Here is a 19,238-nt window from a genome sequence, read left to right as displayed (position 1 = left end):
AGCACCTACCTAAAGTTAAGCATGTGCTTAAATGCTTTGCTGAATAAAAATGGATTGTGATTAGGAACCATTGAGTGAAGATTTTAAAGACCTAATCCTGTGAATCCTTATTCATTTGAGTTGACATCAGTGGATCTGCTTACATGAATAAAGGCCAAAAATGGGAGGAGCAAGAACTAAGTGTGTAAGGGTATTTCTCATTACAATAAGAAAAAAAATCAACTATTCAGCATGACCTTATTTTAAAGACATGTAGGCTCCAATTCAGCAAGGGTCTTAAGCATGTTTTTAAAGGTACATATATACTTAAGTGTTTCTTTGGGTCAGGGCCCTCATCATTTCCTCTTGTCTATCTGATCTTGAACATTTCGCTTCTTGAAAAGACCATTATTATTATTATTGTAGGGGAATTGGTAGCAGCCCCTGTGTTTAGGTTGCCTAACAATTTTCATTATATAGGTTTCTTGTGACCTTCCCTTTGAGAAGCATGAACATCTTCATTGTTTGCAGCAGGCCATTGAGAAACCCCTCCAGTGACAGAAGTGCCTTTTCTTTGTCCTCTGAAATTCCATTCGGATTAGCTGAGTTGTGCAATATTAAAAATCCCCATTTTCCTTCTTTTATTTGTGTTCCTTGGGAAAAGTATGGCAGGCTGCCAAAATCACCAAGCAATCTTAAAGAGCCTGACATGTGCCACTGCCAAAGCAGCAGCAGGCATGGATATGGGAACGCAGGGAACTTCCAGAGCAGCTGTAGCTTCAGGTGGAGGAGAGATCCAGGCTTCCCTCCAACCTGGCATGTGGCCCCAGCATCCCATCCCTTGTCCCTACTTGGTTCACCATGTGGGGCAGGAGCTCCCAATTTCTGGAGATGGGGGCAAGAGAGAGCTGTGACAGGCTCCCCCATAAAACGCCGAATCCAATACGTGTTCCCAGCAGCCACTCCTAATTCTGGGGGTGCCACAAAGGACAGGAGCCTCCCAGAGAAAGGGAAGAGAGAGATCCGGGCCAAGATTCCTCTATTCTATTATAGATAGGTTTTTATACCACATGCATCCCCATAGTATCTGAATGCCTTCCAGTAGTGCATTAAGCAACGTGACTACACATCTGCCACAGGTTGCTTGTTCTCTCGTCCTCTTCCCAGAAGGAGGACCATGTGGAGTGGAGGGTCTTGGTTTGGTTTGCTTTTTTTGTTTACTATACCTGTTGCTGTGTGTTTATATTAGAGAAGGCAAGGTCAAAGAAATGTGCCTTGCACTGGGGGCGGTAAGAGGTAAGGTTTGTGATAGTCCTGAGTTCCTAGGGGTTCATTCCACAGTCTCGGACCACGCTTAGAGAAGGTTCTGTCTGCTGCACAGCTGAGCTTTACTCTTATTGGTGAGCGTTCCATTGTGCCAGAGGAGCAGTTGTCGGCCACCCTTGGGATCTAGCACATTGTACTAGCAACCCGTTTCTTCCACTCTGGGATAAGAGTCTTCTCCTGTTTCCAGGCACCATAGCTCAAGTAGTAGAAGTCTGTGCGATGATGCTGACAATTCAGGCTTCCAACCCTGTTCATCATGCCTGCTAGGGAGTTGTTGCAGTTGTACATTCCAGAATTTGTTCTTTTGCTTTCTTTAAAAATCCTAGGAAATGACATTTAAACAAAAAGCCAAAACCCAGCTAATTTTAAAAAGAACATTATTAAGATTGCTAAGCCAAGCACTCAAAAGTTCAAAAATGTCAGATTTGTGGTTTCCTATGAAATCTTAATTCAGCACCCTTGTATTTATATTCTAATCTTTTATTACATTATCTAATACTCTTTTATTTCACAGAATCTCTGCCCCATTCAGTGCACAGTTAAATGCACAATGGGGCCGAATTAAGGTTCTATGGGCAACTGTAAACCTGATCTATCCTAATTTTTGACTTTGCAACCTAAACAGTATTGTTTTATTGGAGGGGATTTTTTTCATGTGATTCAGTATTTATATTGCAGTAGTGCCCTGAAGCCCCAATGGGATCAGACCTTATTGCACTAGATACAGCACAAACACATATGATCCCTAACTGGAAGAGCTTCCAATTTACAAGTGGCACTTGGCAAGCAAGGAAAGTACCTAGATTTTTCATTATTATTATTTATTATGTTGTTGTTGTTTTAGTTTGCTGTCACTTTTGGGGCTGAATGTGTTGATATTAGAAAAGATCATCTTTTTGACATATTTAAGGTCTTACCCAGATCTCACTGAAATCAATGGGGGTTTCCCCGTAGCCTTCAAATAGAAACAGACTGGGGCCCTTACTGTTGAGCAGGCTTTCAGTTCAGGTGCTATGGAAAAAAAGAAAGATTAGGACTCATGACCTGGAGCAAAATTTGATTTATTCTCTAGTTAATGATATTGCTGTGAAATTATTGAGTCAATTTTTAGTGAAAATCAAACCTAAAATTTTAGTCAAGCTAAATTTCAATATACCTACCACAGAAACACTACAAAATACTACAGTGATACTTAAAGACATCAAGAAAAAAGGAAAAATTATAGGTGAGGTCTTTTTTCAATGGCAAGCAAAGGACAGTTTGAAAGGAAAATAAAAATCCTTAAAAATAAAGAAACCGTCTCACAGCTAAACTGACACTCCATGTGCAGAGAAAACAATTTCCATGCATGTTATCAAAAATGTGTTAAATCAACTAACATTGATATAACTTCAAGCAATTAGGAGCATGCTAATAATGATATGAGTCTTCAGCTGTAAATAATTACGCTGCCTCAAGGCTATGCTTTAATTCTTGGCTTGCTGTATCTATAAACAATAATCAAACTGCAAAGCAAGTTGCGTTGTTTTTGTTCACCATTTGTGAAATGATTTCTCTACCCTGCAGTGATGCTGATGGCTATTTTGACCTTCAGGAACTCCGGCCTGTGAGGCTAAGAGCTAATGTGTACTTTCATCGATCTGAGTTAGAGGCACACAGCAGGTTACTGTGCCTGTTCTTCACAAGTACAAAAGCTGCTATCGTCAATCAGTGTGTGTTGTGAAAAGGGGGCTTGCTGCTGTGACTCAATAAATGGGGACATTAGGAGGAAATGTTATAATTGCTGCTACCCACATCTTGTTAATGAGTAATGTACAGTTAGACGCCATGCAATTGCAGCTAAACTGTTTATACAATTTATTCTTATGTTGCAACTAACATTTAACATAATGAATATCATAATTGTAGCCATTAAAGTCAAGATTAAGATTTGTTTAATTAGAATTAAGAAAATGTAGAATAGACTTTGAAAATGTAGGGTTTGCAGGGTAGATTCTGCAGCATGTAGGAAAACTTGGTGGGTTTTGTATTACAGAGCTTTGTTTGTATAAAACTGTGCACGTAGCGATTCTTCTCTCATTCGCACCAGTGTAAGCTGGGAGGAACACCACTGAAATCACATTTTTATTGCCCTAAAAATGGTGTAAGGGGTAGAATCAGGCCCATGGATTCCAACTCCCTATTTTAAGTGCTAAAATCAATTGTATGTAAAACAGTATTTATCTAGTAGGTAACTTGGAATGTGTAGCTTTATATTTCAGAAATTGAAAGCTGTAGCATCCAAATGTTAAGCTTCTGTTTTCTCCTTGTTGCAATCCTGAAACAAATTGCTGTTAATGGCGGCTTAGGTGCAGAACCGATCCCACAGACTTTCCGCTGTATTCCTGTATGTAGTGTTTTGGGTACCCAGTATACAATTATCCTATATAGCTTCTTCAAACGGCTTTATGGACGTTGGGTCAGATTCATGCTTACACTAGATTTTTCTGGTGTAGAGCCAGGTCCAGAGCACTGCAAAGGGAACTCCAAGGAGCGTGGGGAGGGATATTATAGCATAAGGTGGCCAGTGGCCAGTAGAAGACAAGAACTGCCCAAAGAGTGTCCAGTAGAGCTGACTGAAATATTTCAGAATTTGAAATCTTGATGAAAACTTGTCAGAATTTTGAGGGGGAGGTGGGGAGGAGAAAGGATGAAAATGTCATGTTGTTTTTCAGCCAGGTCTGTTATTTTGGAAGGGTTGTTAGGGGATGGGTTGATCTAATACATTCTTATGACAGCTTCCAGCTAGAAGGGCTCCCAAGAGACCCGGCCAGAAATATAAGCTGCTCCCTCTTCATACATGCTGAGGGAGGATGACAACAGCAAAAGCACTTTCCCTCCAGAAAGGTGAGGGGAAATCATTGGCGCCAGCATGTGCAATTTACACCTACTTTTTACAGTTTACATGAATCAGGTCCATTATCTGATTAATCTTCATCACAACATTGTGAGTCAAGCAAATATCATCTTCACTTTAGAGATGGAGAAACTGGGATGTCAGAGGTTAAGTGACTTGCACAAGACCAAAAAGGGAGTCACTGTCACAGGTGAGACGAATACACAGTCTTATGCTCAGATCACAAATCTGAAAGCCTCTTTCTAGCCTTTTTCAAATCTTGATGATTTATCATGTACGTTACAGAATCAAAATAAGGAAGAAACAAAAGTCAGTAGCCAATATAATTTTGTATGGATCATAGGTGTCATGATTCATAGGTGTCAGGATATGTTACTGAGGCATATCATGCTTTTCAATTATCCATGTAAAATTAAAAATGTTTTATAAGAAAACAGTTTTCTATAGTAAATGAGGAGCTTACACTTATGTGGAACTACTTTCCCCCTATTTTAAAAAATGTGGGAATTTTTTTCTTTTCACTTTTAGATACAGATTTTTTGGCTTACTGTGTAAGTGTATTGCAGTAATGCTTTTAGTCAAGGCTTGTTAACGTCATTTTAAAGAACTGATTAATCATAAAGGCTGCGGTCAGACATTTAGTAATTTATGTAAAGATTAATTATATATGGCAAACTGAAACAAAGGAAGTTCAGATGATTGTCACTCTCTATTGTCATATCAAGTGAAATTTTTTAAAAAATTTATTATTAGAAAAAAAACCTCAATATGAACCTGTTGGTCAATATTGTGAAATAATAAACTCTGATAAACAGCTGCATGTTCGATTGTGATCCTGAAGGTCTTTAAGAAAGTAAGTGCTGGTTATCTTAAGATTTAGAAGCCATTGATCCTTTTAAACAAGCGTTTCTATAAATATAAAATAAAATAGACATTGATTTCCTTTTTTTGCAAGCCACATTCTTTAAGATAAAGGCCATATTTGAGTGTGTTTGATTGGCTGGCATGAACAGTTAGGTGTATGATTGTTGCTATTGTAGTCTTGATTGGCTTAGAAGAAAGGATATTTATGGTAATGTTTTTAAAGACAAGTTTTTTAATACAGTGAAATATTGCTTAGTGAAACCTGACTTGCTTAGCATGTGGACATGTTTGAAATTCTCTTTTATTGTACATGCACATGACAAATGAAATCCTTTATCAATCATCTATCTAGTATCATGTGTTTTTAAAGTTGAGTACCATTATAATTCCCTGCTAGAAATTTTTAAGATATATTCTCTATTCATTTCTTTGTAGGCCCTTTCCCCATCACACAATTGATGCTAATTGGCTTTCATATCAGAAGGGCCAAGTATTGAATGAGCCTGAGGAATGAACAACTGGCCTGCAAATAGATGTGGGTAACTGTCTTGGGGTTAACTGGGCACATTGCATGGACAGGGTGAGAAAATGAGCACTGCTTCTGTCCTTGCTTTGGACATAGAAAGATAATTTCAGGCTCCAGGGGCTTATCATGCTGGCACCTTCCCCAGTGTACAATCACTTACAAAAATGTACCAATTAAAATGTACATTTCCATTTAACATCAAACTTGGATACACTTAATAACATCCCAACAAGTTGATGGTACATTGACATGCTGCAAATTTCACCTTTTCCCAGGCATTCGAGGAAAGCCAGTCTGATGGAATGAGACATGGAAAGCTTAGACTGTAAGCTCTTTGAAAGGGGGCCATCTTTTTGTTCTGGGTTTGTGTAGTGCCTAGCACAGTGGGGTCCTGGTCCATGACTGGGATTCTTGAGTGCTATGGTGGTAATAATAATAATTAATAGGTCTTTTTATAAGTCATTTTTAAAAGGAACTGGCTTTTCTTTTTTGCCTTAGGTATAAGTCATCCATTAGGGGGTCAGTTTGGCTTTGCCACAAGCCCTGTACGTGGAGCAATATGTACAACCCAGGAACAGATCAAGAAAGTCACAATCTACTTTCCAGCTTCCCTCTTGTCCAGGGAAGAAATTCTGTGTACCAGCCCTGTAGCATGCCCAGAATGCTTCCTTTGGCACATTGGCAGAGCTGCTTTAGCCAGTATTTTCTGCACCCTTCCCATTCAGTCCCAGCTCACGTGCATGAGAGAGGACATAGCAACCTTGTGGCTGCACTACCCCTCTGCGCTCCCATGGATGGAAAGCCAGCATGGAGGAGTAAAGGGTCACCTTATATCCTCTCACTCTCTTGCACAGGACGGCCCACAACATGGCCCTTGTGTGCTCCAGATCTCTTAATTATGAAAAAAAAAATAATAAAGGTCTGGTTTATTTGTTGTAAAGCTTGGGATAGGCATTGAAAAGCTGATATCTAGTGGCATTTGTTTTATATAAAACAAATGCTGTCAGCACCTGCATCCTCCCCTCCAAACAAGACCCTCAGTCCCACAGAGCAGGTGTATGAGTTTCATTAAGCCGAGACGCCAGTGGGATTTCCACTAGTTAATCACATCCATTTATGTATTTGATATATTAATTTGTATTAATTTATGGATTTAAAAATAAATCCTTGTTACATTGAAGCAGGTTATAAGTTATCTGAGGCGATCAGGGCCGTGATAGACACAGCAAATGGTCCCCAGTTCTAACTCTTTTTGCCAGTTATCAGCACACTCTCAATGTCTTTATTTGACTCCAGCCAGTGCTTCATTTGTGCCAGGTTTGCCAGGGCTGAGCCCCGGCACCTTTAGGGTTGGCAGTTCATAGCCCTTCTGGGCTTGCCATGTCAGTTATGAAAGTAAAAAAAAATTTGCTTGAGCCCCAGCACCTCTTTCTTTACAAATTAAGCACTGACTCCAGCAGAAATAAGCCAATCAGCCCTTGGCAACTACTCGCAGCGTGTCGCACTCTGTACAATCAGCCAGCAGGGGGTGCTCAAAAAGTCAAGTAACCACCAAATTCTTCCCGAAGTCTGAATTCTGCTTCTTCTGTGACATACTCTCAGTGACAGGCAAGCCTGAAATAATTGCTGTGATGCCATCTCTTAGATCTCTTTGCAAAAGCTACTGGTTTGTTGCCATGGCTGGCTAATTAAAAAAAAAAAAAAGGAAATTTGGGGATAAAAAAAATCAGTCCGGTAGTTGAACTCTCTTTAGCCAAAAGTCCAAAGATAATGACCATAGAAAAGCAGTTTCAATACTTCAGATACCAATAGGTATATAATTGTTTAGTGCTCATTAGATATGTCTTTCACAGTGTTCCTCTTCTGATGCAAGACTCACTTGCTAACCTAATTTGGAGCAACTTCCTGCCAAATCAATATCAGTCTTCTGGAAAATATTATTAAATATCTGTTTGATACCTATTTACAACTAGGAAAATAATTTTGCTGCCAAGGGATTGTAAATGTGTGAAAAGACTCTGTGACAGCTTACTTCACTCACTGTCTACAAGCCAGCGTCTGGGTGCCAAAGTCAGAAGACTAAGATGAAGAACATAATTAAGGAAACATATGAAGGCTAGCGCAGGGTTTGAGATTAATTAGCTGTGCGTCAATAATCTCATCAATATCCGATTAACAAATGACAGATTGCCCAATGAAACATATTGATTCATTCACACTCCACACTGTTAATAAATTGAAGCTGCTTTGCTAAATGAGAGAGCTGACAAAATAATAACTTCCTAATACTTCCCTAGTATTGTGATTAAAAACATAAAATTAGCCTGAAGTATATTTAATTTAGCAGCATTGTCACTGTCCTTATGAAGCCTTTTAACATGAGGGAGGAAGGTAGAAAGGTTCCTTTCGTGGACTAATTACTATGAGAGGCTAAATGAACAGATGGATAAGTATAAATGTAGAAATTATAATGTACTATTTGTATGTTTTCAGAATATGGCTCCTAGTTGAGTGTTTTTATGAATGATTTCATTTCTGAAGAAATATAAACTTTTTGAAAATATTGTGGCATTGTAATTGGCTTCTGTTGGTACGTTGGGTAACATTTTATGTTGGGTAAAATTCTGGCTCCATTAAAGTCAACGGGGTCAGGATTTCACCTTCAGAGAAGGCCAGATGAAAATTTGGGACTTTGATGAGGAAAATTCAGAAACGTTGATGAGGAAGACAGGTGTAGAATTAACCAAGAATTCCCCTTTCACCACTTAAATGATGAGACCTATTGTCTGCTTATATAAAAGAAGTTCCTTGTAAAAATGTGCAACACTGCAGCAGATAAAAAGTGATTTTTGTTTGTTTTTCTCATGAAACAGTTAAAATTATTCAAAGGCATGAAAAATCCAGATTAGAAGTCACATAGTCTGAACATTTGTTTTTGCTATGTAAGTGGCACTGCCTGTGTTGTCATGTTAGTTTCTCTCAGAATTGGATGCAATATCTCCTCAGTGATTGGTGCCAGACATGTCAACATTGCAGTGAGGTGTTTCTTAGAGTTGACTGGATGATGACAATTTCATTTTGCAGCAGCTTTAGAGGTTTCGAGATTCCTTTTAGTTCCATATTGAAACAAAACCAAAACCTTTAAAAAATGTAATTGGAGTGTGTGATGCTGACTAACTTTATAGCCAGCTGATTAGGTAACTGGCCTGAGAAGATCCTAGTTCAAATCCCTGCTCTTTCTGATTCAGATCAGTGTTTTTCTCATCCCAGCTCAGTACAAATCAGATAGAGAAGGAACATGAAACTGGGGCCCTCTTATCCCATGCCATGACCATAACCATCCCCCCAAACCCTCCTCCCTGAAATGTTTTGCCTTTGACAGAACAGCATAAATATTCCAATAAGATCTAGTGTTCTGCTGCTGATATAAAACCCAGGCACTTCTACCATCTCTCATTCACTTAGGGCAGTGGTTTTCAAGTTTTTAGGCTGAGTACACCTTTCCAAATAAGGGAAATCTACGGTGTACCCCATCTGAGATAGGGTTATAATATATCTATGATTAGATTGCTAAGTCTCACTAAGTGAGTGTTATCCGCTATTACAGGATTTTTCTCGCATGCCTCCTGATGAGAGCAAAAATACGTGTACTCCAGTTCGAAAACCACCTACTTAGGACACAGTCCTGTGAGGTTCTGAGTGTCCAGGAGTTGAGTACATTCAAAGAACCATAGGATTAGAAAGGACCACAAGGGTCATCTAATCTAACCCCCTGCCAGTATCTTATGGGATCAGAGGACTCACTGGCTCCTTTATTTACAAGTTCCTGGTCCCTGCTCTGTTTTCTTTACATGACGCAGTAGCCCATAGCAGGTTTGAAGCTAGTTTAACTGGCCAATTGGGGATTTTCCCAGCCTAGGGGAATTCCTAGGTGGTGAACAGCCAGTCGTGCTGGCTCTGTCTCCATTTCCCTTGCCAGCACCAGTGTACAGGGTGTGTCAGGAACATGGCTAGGGGAAGGAGGCGTGACTGGAATGTTGCAGCTCTGGCAATCCCAGGCTTCCGGAGTGGCCTTTTGGTGGCTATTGCCCAAGGTGTAATTTAGAGGCTGCTGTAAATTGTGCTGGGAGTCAAATCAGCCCCCAGCTGGCCCCAGAACTGAGCATAACAATGTTAAAAAGCTACCTCTGCTGAACCCCCACGCTATGTTGAATGCAGGTCAAGCACAGCTGAGGTTCTGTTGCAGGGTCATTGCAGACCTGTGGCAGCGATTTCATAGTTAAGGCTCACAAACAGCAAAACATTTAAACATGTGCTTAGATAGTAACAAGCTTGTCATTATAAGTTTTATTTTGATATCCTAAAGCTTCATAGGAAATTTAACTTATATGTTAAAAATGTCATCTCACATTTGTTGGAAGAGAATTATTTTTGTAAAGCTTCAGATTGATTGAACCATGTTCTATGAAATTTTGAAGGCTTTAAATCATGATTTGAGAACTTCATTAACTCAGCCAGAGGTTAGGGGTCTATTATGGGAGTGGGTGGGTGAGGTTCTGTGGCCTGCAATGTGCAGGAGGTCAGGCTGATCATGATGGTCCCTTCTGGCCTTAAAGTCTATGAGTTTGAGACTGAAATCTGGGAGTCAATACATTTATTTTTTAAATAGTCACTGTGTTCTAACAATGCATTAGAAATAACTACTGTGTGTTTGCAACCTTAGTTCTGTCTTAGTCTTCACAAAGGTTTTTTGTCTGTGACTTAGAAATTAGTGATTGAAATGCCATGTAAGTAATCTAGCCCATTGCTCTGCCATTGTAGTACTGTTCCCTACAGTGAAGTGCTGTTTCCAAGCCAATTTGAAATGAACCAGTCAGCATATTGGTCCATCTGTATTTGGATCTTAACTAACGGTCATTAACTTTTTAGGCTTCTGTGATATGCTGAATGACTTGGAACAACTAATGATTTTATTACCAATCTTAATATTTAGAGTTCCCTGTGGAGTCATGTATGGTTCTTAATGAAACCATTATTTACCGGATTAAAATCTCTCGGCAAATTCCTGTCTTTTTGCCTCAGAACCGGAATTACACATCCACAGCCTAACTTGCAAAAATAAAGAGCTTTATACTGTACAACATTTACTGATGGTTTGCATAACTTAACTTTAAAATGTCAGGAATGAAGAACACAAATATAATTTGCCAGCTTTTTATTCTGATTGATGTAGTCAGTGATCTAACTTGTATCATTAGAATGGCCTCCAACAGGTTTACTTTTAGTAGTAATCCTGTTATAGTACAGCCCACAATGTGCTAGGTGCTAGCCCCACATGTAGTAGTAGTAGTAGTAGTAATAATAAGTAAATAAATTATTTGAACTGTCACGTAGGGGCTGCAACCAAGATTGAGGCCTCTTTATGCTAGGCACTAAACACTTACATAGAGACCATCTCTGCCATGAAGAGAGTCTAGTCCAACAAATTGTCAGAATGACAGATGTTCCATTTGGAGTGTTAGCGGTGCTTTCAGGATGTCTACATGAGCATGTGTTCAGCTGCGGTATACTTCAAATGAATTTTTTACCCAGTGAAAAGGAAACTATTCCTGCTCAGTCTGTCTGAGTCTCTTGCTCCCAATGTCACAACGACATCCTGCACGGGTTAGTCTCTCTCAAGGCGTCCCGCAAGAGGACGTGGTGATTTGCTGCAGCGTGTGTCCTTGTGAGCTCACTGTAGCACAAGGATGACTAATAACATGTTGATTAATCTTGGGTTCCCCATCTCTCCCCTACCTTTACATCTAACCAAGCATAATCCCAAGCATAATGTGTTTTTCCCATCTTTGCTTTTCTAAAACATCCAGACTGAATTAAAAGCAATGGGCTGAAGTGTCCATCCATTTGAAACTTATATCCAGTGTGCACTCTAATGTGATTGTATAATTAATTCCACACCAAGTCATACTGTGGGCATACGCTGGACGAAACACTTCTCACAGCTCCTCTAAGAGCAAAGTTTGAGAGCAGCTGCAAAGGTTTCCTCTAAGGATAAGAGCACCTGCAACTTCAGCTGAAATCGTTAGATCTGTAAGTGCTCCTCACTTGTTAGATTAAGATTCCTCAGCCAGTTTGATCAGTTGCTGTTCACTACGGTGACTCACCACTGGAGTAGGTGAGCAGTGCTCAGAATGAATAGCTTCACTAAGGAGCACAAATCCACCAAATATTTTGAATGAACTCCAGGAGTTGTTCAGTAAATAGCACAGTTACTGACAATAGTAGCAATATTTTGAACGTGGTTAACAAGGGCAAAGACACACATCTGCCTTCAGGGAATCAACCTCAGAAACTAGTAGGAAGAAAACCTAATTGGAAGTGTCAAAAAAAAATAAAAAAATCAGTTGCTATAAGAGTGGCAGCACAGTAAAGTCCTCCAGGAAAGCTGAAGTTCACAAGCTTTAGCTGGTGACTTGAGCTTTCTGTCACTTACCTGATGGGCTGTCACAAAACAAAACTCATCTCATGATTAAAATGGATGACTAGATAACAGACACTCTCCTATGCAACTTCTGGCCATCTCGGTTCCTTTCCCAGCTACTCCGGTTGCCTTCGTTTGTTCTCTGCCTTCTGGTCTTTCTCCAAACCTGAGCATGACCCTGTCAATCCCTTCAGCTTCTTTGAGTCTTCCCGACCAAAGTGGCCAGCTCTACATGTATGTATCAATTAGTCTCTTTTGGACCTTTTTGAACTTTTCTTGGCTCTTAGCTCAGAGGTATACGTGACCTTTGCAAGTTAGCTACAGTCCTTAAAATAAGTAAATAAATAAATTAAGGCCAAATTAACTCACTACCAACTCTGATTGCCACTTCTCTAGCTTTGCAAAATGTGTTAAAGGCACAAGGACTCCTGGAAGTCACCCAAGATGAGACTTGAGCTATGACTACACAACAGCTGGGAGGTGTAATTCCCAGCTTGGGTAGATAATATGCATTAGCCGTGCCAGAGCTAATGTGTAAAAATAGCAAGGTAGCAATGTGGCTGCAATTGTAACATTTTTTTGTTTGTAAGTCTAATTAAATCTGGGGGGAGGAGAGGGGAGAGAGACGGGACAAATTTACAACCACCGAACCACCATTTTATTTTGACTCTCTGTCCTGGATGCAAGTCCCCCCAGAATATCTCAGCTTCTCCAGTGTATTGTGCTACACTGATTGCTGACTATGTAAAAAGTAAGGCTGTTTTGTGCCTCTCATAATGCCACCACCAAATATTGCTGGCATTTTTTCTTACCTTGACCTCTGCATTTACTGCAATCCATATCATGGTTTATTCACTTTCTGTCTCAATTAGGACAATTCTCTTTGGTCTTGCTATATCTGTGCTCTATAGAGTTCCAGTTGTGACTAGATTATTCTCATTGCAGGAAGTATGTTCATATTCTGTCACCTCCACTAACGTCTTATATGATTCTGAATCCAATTTTAAATAGGCCTTCTGGTTCTCCATGAAGCTATTCCACCCTACTTATATTTCTCTGATCTTCTACCCACTAACTTTTTTGTCTGCTCTCTCTGTTCCTCAGTGCTGCTATTCAGTGACTGTCAGTTTCACATTTTGTTTCAGACACCAACTTTCACAAGCCAATTTTTTGATTCACCAAGCAATTTTGGTTTCAGTTTGATGTGGAATTAACCCAAATTTTGAAAGCCCTCCTCTTTGTCCAGCTCCTCAGCAGAATCCCTCTCAGGTCCTTTTCCATGTCCCACAAGTTTGGAACCCTCACAGCTTCTCTGAAACTTCATCTTCGCCAGGAATCCTTGCAGCTCCTCTTCTTCCTTTGCTTTGATGTACACTCTCATGGCTCCTTTTCATCCAGTTTCCTTGGCAGGATCCACATGGGTCTTTTCCATCTCCTACAAGGCATTATTTCCCATGATTCCTCTTAAACTTAATCCTTAGGGGGATCTTTTGTGGGTCCTTTTCCATCTCCTACAAAGCACAATCCATCCTGGACCTCCTTACACATTTTCTTTGGCAGGATTTTTCATAAGCTACTCTTTGTTCTCATCCCCGGTGAGATCCCTCACAGTGCCTCTTTCACCTTTTTGTTTGCAGTGATCTCTTGCAGCTTTTCCTTGGCTGCATCCCTCTCAAATCCTGTTGCATTTCGCTGGCAGGATCCCTCCTGGCTTGAGTTCGTGGTCATCCTCAGCTCAATCTCTCCTGATTCCTTTTCCACCTTCTCCTCAGTGGGATCCATCATAGCTCCTCTTCATATTCATCCTCGACAGGATCCCTTGTGGGTCTGCTTGCTGCTTCTCTTTGGTGGGATCCCTTACAGCTTCTCTTTGTCATCATCCTCAGAGGGATCCCTTGGAGCTGCTCCTGCTCCTCCGAGGCGGGATCTCTCATGACTCCTCTTTGTCATTTTTGTCCTTGATGAAATCCCTCTTGCACTGTCTCCTTGGCTGGATCCCTGGCAGTTCCTGTCATTATCTTCTTGGTGGGAGTCCTCATGGCTTCTCTTGTTCTATCTCCACCTCTGCTTGAATCCCTCACAGCTACTCTTCAGCCCCCTTCTGGGCAGGTTCCCTCATTGCTCCTCTTCCACCGCCGCCTCAGCCTTGATCCCTTGCGGCTTCTCTTCAGCCTCCTCCTGGGCATGATTCCTTGCAGCTCATTTTTGTCTTTATCCTGGAAGATTCCTTTGCAGCTCTTATTGCACCTTCTTCTTGGCAGAATCCCTTATGGCTCCTTTTCCATCATCTCCTCAGTGGGATCCCTCAAGATTTCTCTTCATCGTCATCCTTCTTGGCCAGATCTCTTTCAGCTCCTTTTGCACTTTCTCTTCAGTAGGATCTGTGTAGTAGGTTCTCCCTTCTCTTTGATAGAGACTGTCTTCCCTCTTATCCATGGTAGAATCCCTCACAGCTCCTCTTTCTCTTCAGCAGGATCCTTCATGACTTGTCTTTGTTGCCTTCCTCTCAGTGGGATCTCTCATGGCTCCCCTTCTACATTCAACTTACTGTGATCCCTCGTGGCTCATCGTTGTCACTCCACCTCCCCAGCAGGATCCCTTCTTACTCCTCTTCCACGTTCAGCTTGGTGGGATCCCTACTGGAGCCTCTTCAGCTTCCATAGCAGGATTCATTGGGTCACCTCTTCTACTTTTTCCTCAGCAGGATTCCTCATGGTTCCTTTTCCTTCTCCTCCTCCTTGGAGGGATTACTCATGGCTTCTCCTTCACCCCTTTGGCATGATTCCTTGTAGCTCCACTCGCTGCTGTTCCTCCTCCACGTGAACCTTATTTGGAGTGATTTTCTTCACCAGTTTCCAGAGGTTCAATTTGCTCATCCAGACTCTGGTCTCTGAATGTTATGGACCTGTTAGGCAGCAGCCAGATATGAATTGCTGACATCACAGTATTGTTGCATCATCTCCTGTGATGAGATCTGTCTGGGACACTGGACAGTCCCAACAATTTTTAGACTACCCAGTCAGCCCCTCTGGAATCCCAGGTCATTTAACTGATTATTGGGTTTAGAACAAGAAACTAAAGTATCAGGAGAAGCAGGTTGTGTAGTGTTTAGAGCAGGGTTGGGAGTCAGGACTCCTGGGTTCCACTCCTGACTCTGTTGCTGACTTTGGTTTTAGATGAGTCTTTCCATACTACTAACCCCCTAACCTCCAAATGAAACTACTCTGAGCTCCTCTGAGGGGGCCACATGTCAGTGTGTTAGTAACCGGCCCAGCTCTTTTGGCTCCATGTGCTGATATCTCCGCTCTTTGCTACTCCTCACTGGTGTGTCAGGTGAGGAGTGTCTCTCTCTAGGCCCCATGTGGGATATGATAGCCTCCCAGGAGAGTCATCCCCACATCCTGAACCGTGATGTTCAAGCATTTCTACATATTTGGGAACAGAAATGACCCTGTGGATGGAAAGTCACAGTCCCTTGTGGTTGATAAAGCTCCTGTCACCCTGTTTGCAGGAGTCAGTGGCTCACCCTGGTGTCCTGGCCAAGCCCCAGCTCTGGGATTCTAGTCCACCGGTCTGCATTTTCAGCTGGGTATGCATTATTGCATAGAATCTCCTAACACCTCCTCCCCTTCTGGGGGTTGTGGGAGCAGTGGTTGGATCTGCTCTGGCCATTTGGGGTAGGAAAGTCCATTGCCTTTACAGAGTATGTATCAGCTACACAGACTCTATTTCAAGTCCTCTTGCTTCTTTTCACCTTGCTTTTTATTTCTGGCAGAGGGTAGGGGGCTGTGGTGGTGGGTGGTAAATGTTGCCAGCAATGGTAGCACACACTGACACCAGAGAATGGGAGATGGAACATAAAGAGGCAGTTTATTTATGTATATAAAATGTAACTAACAAGATTCTCTCCTTTGAGATTGATGGACTTGTGTTTAAAGGACTTGACTGAGACTCAGTCTGGCACAGTTTTCTTTTGTGACCATGGACAATTCATTTAATCTCTCTGTTCCCCATCTATACAATGGAGAAAATAATACTTCTGTCTGTCTGTCATATTTAGATTATAAACCTTTCGAGCACGGAGTCTGTCTTCCTATATGCATGTACAGCACCTGTCGAAACAGAGCATCCACTCTAACAGGGAATTCTGGGTAATACTGAGAAGCAGAAATAATAACGAAGAAATAATATGTCACAATAACAATATGGTAATCAGCATTGTTTTGTGATTCCCTCCTTTATGCTGGATTGTGTGCCTTGGATCCTGTCCACAGGTGGTGGTAACTCTTTCAAATGGTATTTTTTAGAGTTAGAAACTAAAACAAAATACTTATTTAAACAAACAAGCCAACCACCCCAGCAATCTCAACTAATGTGGCTTTTAAAAAATGGTCTTGTTTCCTTGAAGCACGTTTTCCTGCCATTTCTCTTCTCTTTATTGATAACAGATAGAAGAGAGAGTTCCTTGTGTTAGTTGTAAACTCCCTTTTGTCAGAGCCCTTCTACCATCTGTCACTGAATAACTGTTTGTTCCCAGGTTTGTAACTTCAATGTGTTGTTGCTGTTTTGTGTACGGGATGTTACATGTTATAAAAGCTCAAGTAAATAATTCATCTAAAAACCTTTGTAAATATTGTCAAACTGCAGAATAAATGATTTACTAAAAGGTCTCTTGGCTCAGCCTAGCAGCTTTTGCTTCATTATTATAACTTGTTTTGTAAACCAGCCCCCCCCCACTGCCTCCCTATTTTTTTCCATCAAGTGACTTTGTGTAAATGTAATTGTTAAAAACTACTTAGCTATATTTCAATCACCATAAATAATGAAAGAATCTTTTATGATAGTAGCAGTTTAACCATCTGGATTCTGTATTAAGAATTAAACCGAAGGTTTAAGCTTCATCAGGTGAAGTTTAATGGGACAGATCTTCAGTTGTTATAAATTGGAGCTCCATTGACTTCAGGGCAGATGTACACTCTCAGGGAGATCACTAGAGGATCTGGCACTTTATCTCAGTTCTGAGGATATATTTGATCAGGCCCCAGAGATATGTACATGTGCTTAACTTTGCACACTAGGTAGTCCCATTGACTTTACCGGGATTATTCAGAGTCCTGAAGGTTAAACCTGTGTGTGTAAGTCTTTGCAAGATGAGAGCTTTAGACTACAAACAGGTTGCTCTAAGAAAAATGCTGGGTTTTTTTCTCTAAAATTCTATTAATAAAGAATTATGACTTGTTTGCTTGCTGTCATTGATGTCAGGATTGCCTTTTGGTAAACTCTGATGAAAAGTAATCACAGACATTTGGTAAATAAAATACATGACTTTGCTCTGACAATATTCATAACCTCCACAAACATTTGTGCAAGTGTAATGTTGTTCACAATAAATAAAATAAAACTAAATAACTTTGTTTGTGGGATGGGAAAATGTGAATATTCATGCAAATCTGCTGTTGCAGGTAAAGATTCCTGTACATACAAAATCACATGGCTATTTGCACTGGACGTGTAATAAACTGTAAGCTCTTAGGGCACCCATCATTTGTGCTGACATACACTTATGTTTGCTAGGTGTCTGGCAGCTACCAAATGTAAATGTTTAGATTGTGAAACACATTCCCAAGATAAGGTTTTGTGTTGCCATCGTGAAGCTCTTTGGGGGTTTAGAGAGTCTTCCAATCAGGGAGTAGAAAGTTTAAACTGATGCAATCACGGAGAGCAGTTAGCAAATACATGAAGCAATAGTCACAGTGTAAAGTTTGCAAGTGTTAGGCTGAAATATATTCACACAAACTGCTTGTTGAACAGCATCAGTTAACACACACACATTTGAGAAGCTCTTGATTTCTTCATGGATAAATTTCAAACAGTGTACATTGTTTGCTGCGATTAATCAGCCCTAATGTTGGTCATGTGCCTTGATAGAAATCATGACTCGGTCATGGTAAAGCAAAATAAAAAGTCATAATTATGGTTTAGTAAAAAGTCATGACACACTATTTTAATTATTATCCTTATTTTCGATTCGGAATACATTAAGCAGTATTCATTGATAGATTCAAAGCATGAAAACAGCAAAACACCAGCATGAGAACTAATTGTAAAAATTCACACTAGGTTGGCTTCGTGGTGGAAGAGTGGCAGTCAGGTGTTTAAATGTAAAAAGGTCCTAAAAGGGGAGGGAGGGGGGAATTCACAGCAGCCATGGCCAAGGCAAACATACAGTTTTAAGCCTCCCAATCTTGAGTAGCAATCCAGCCTCCATGAAGTGGATGGGATTTTGCACAGACACAAGGGGTCTGTCGTATGGCTTACTTTGTAGGCATGAGGCCTCGGTTAGCCCAGCTCTATCTAAAATATAAACCTAGATAAAGGATCTCTTTCTCTTTCCCTTTTTCTTTCAATTTTGCATAAGCATTTAGTAGCAAATCAATCAAATGATCACAGTAAAAAGAATTGAGACATTGCATCATTTGAATTACATCTCCAGATTCCGGCACCTCCGGCCTTAACAGGTGTGTATGAATTTTTTTGCATTTCTGCATAGCCTTTATATTTGTCCCCAAACCAACCACAATAAATAATGCTGACCTCTGCTCTTATAGTTGCACTTTCCCTGTGTGCTATGTTTAACACCAAATTGCCTGTTCATATTTCAGCCCTCACTAGTCTCTAAGGCAATGAGATGTAACAGTTGGTTGGCTGATTAAAAAGAGCACAGTTGAGGAATAAATAGGATAAGTTAAAAATTAAATATATGAATATCCCATAGTTTTTTTCTCATAACTATAGTCCAAATACAGTAGAAAACACTGGCATGGCTTACCCTGGAATGAATCTGACCTTTGAATTTTAGTGGTCTGTGTTGCTGAATGAAATCAGAAGTGAGCTATTATAGCAGTGCACTACACATCTCAGTTAAATTCAAAGGCCAGAATCATCTCACGGTAAACTGGGTAAGAACATAAGAGCTCCCATAGTGGGTCAGACCATAGTCCATCTTGCCCGTTCCCTGTCTCCACCAGTGGCCAGTACCAGAGCTTCAGGAGAATTATATAGAACAGGCCAATTACAGGTAGACCTTGGTGGAGTTCTTCATCAGTAGCCTGATGGAGGGAATGGGTCTGCAGGGACATAAAGTGCTCACCACCGCCCCTTAACAT

At 40.6% G+C, this 19,238-nt stretch overlaps 1 protein-coding gene across 2 annotated transcripts in view; it reads left to right on the top strand.

Annotated features, from left to right (window-relative positions):
• The window catches only part of LOC137166573 (orofacial cleft 1 candidate gene 1 protein homolog), a 101,577-nt gene that overhangs the window by 25,975 nt on the left and 56,364 nt on the right, over positions 1-19,238 (top strand). The window lies entirely within an intron of this gene.

This window comes from Emydura macquarii, unplaced genomic scaffold, assembly GCF_026122565.2.
Source record: "Emydura macquarii macquarii isolate MOO-44397 ecotype Brisbane River unplaced genomic scaffold, CSIRO-AGI_Emac_v2 contig_2890, whole genome shotgun sequence".
Classification (NCBI taxonomy): domain Eukaryota; kingdom Metazoa; phylum Chordata; order Testudines; family Chelidae; genus Emydura; species Emydura macquarii.
The sequence above is the reverse complement of the archived record's forward strand: the minus strand, read 5'-3'. Positions and strand labels throughout refer to the sequence as shown.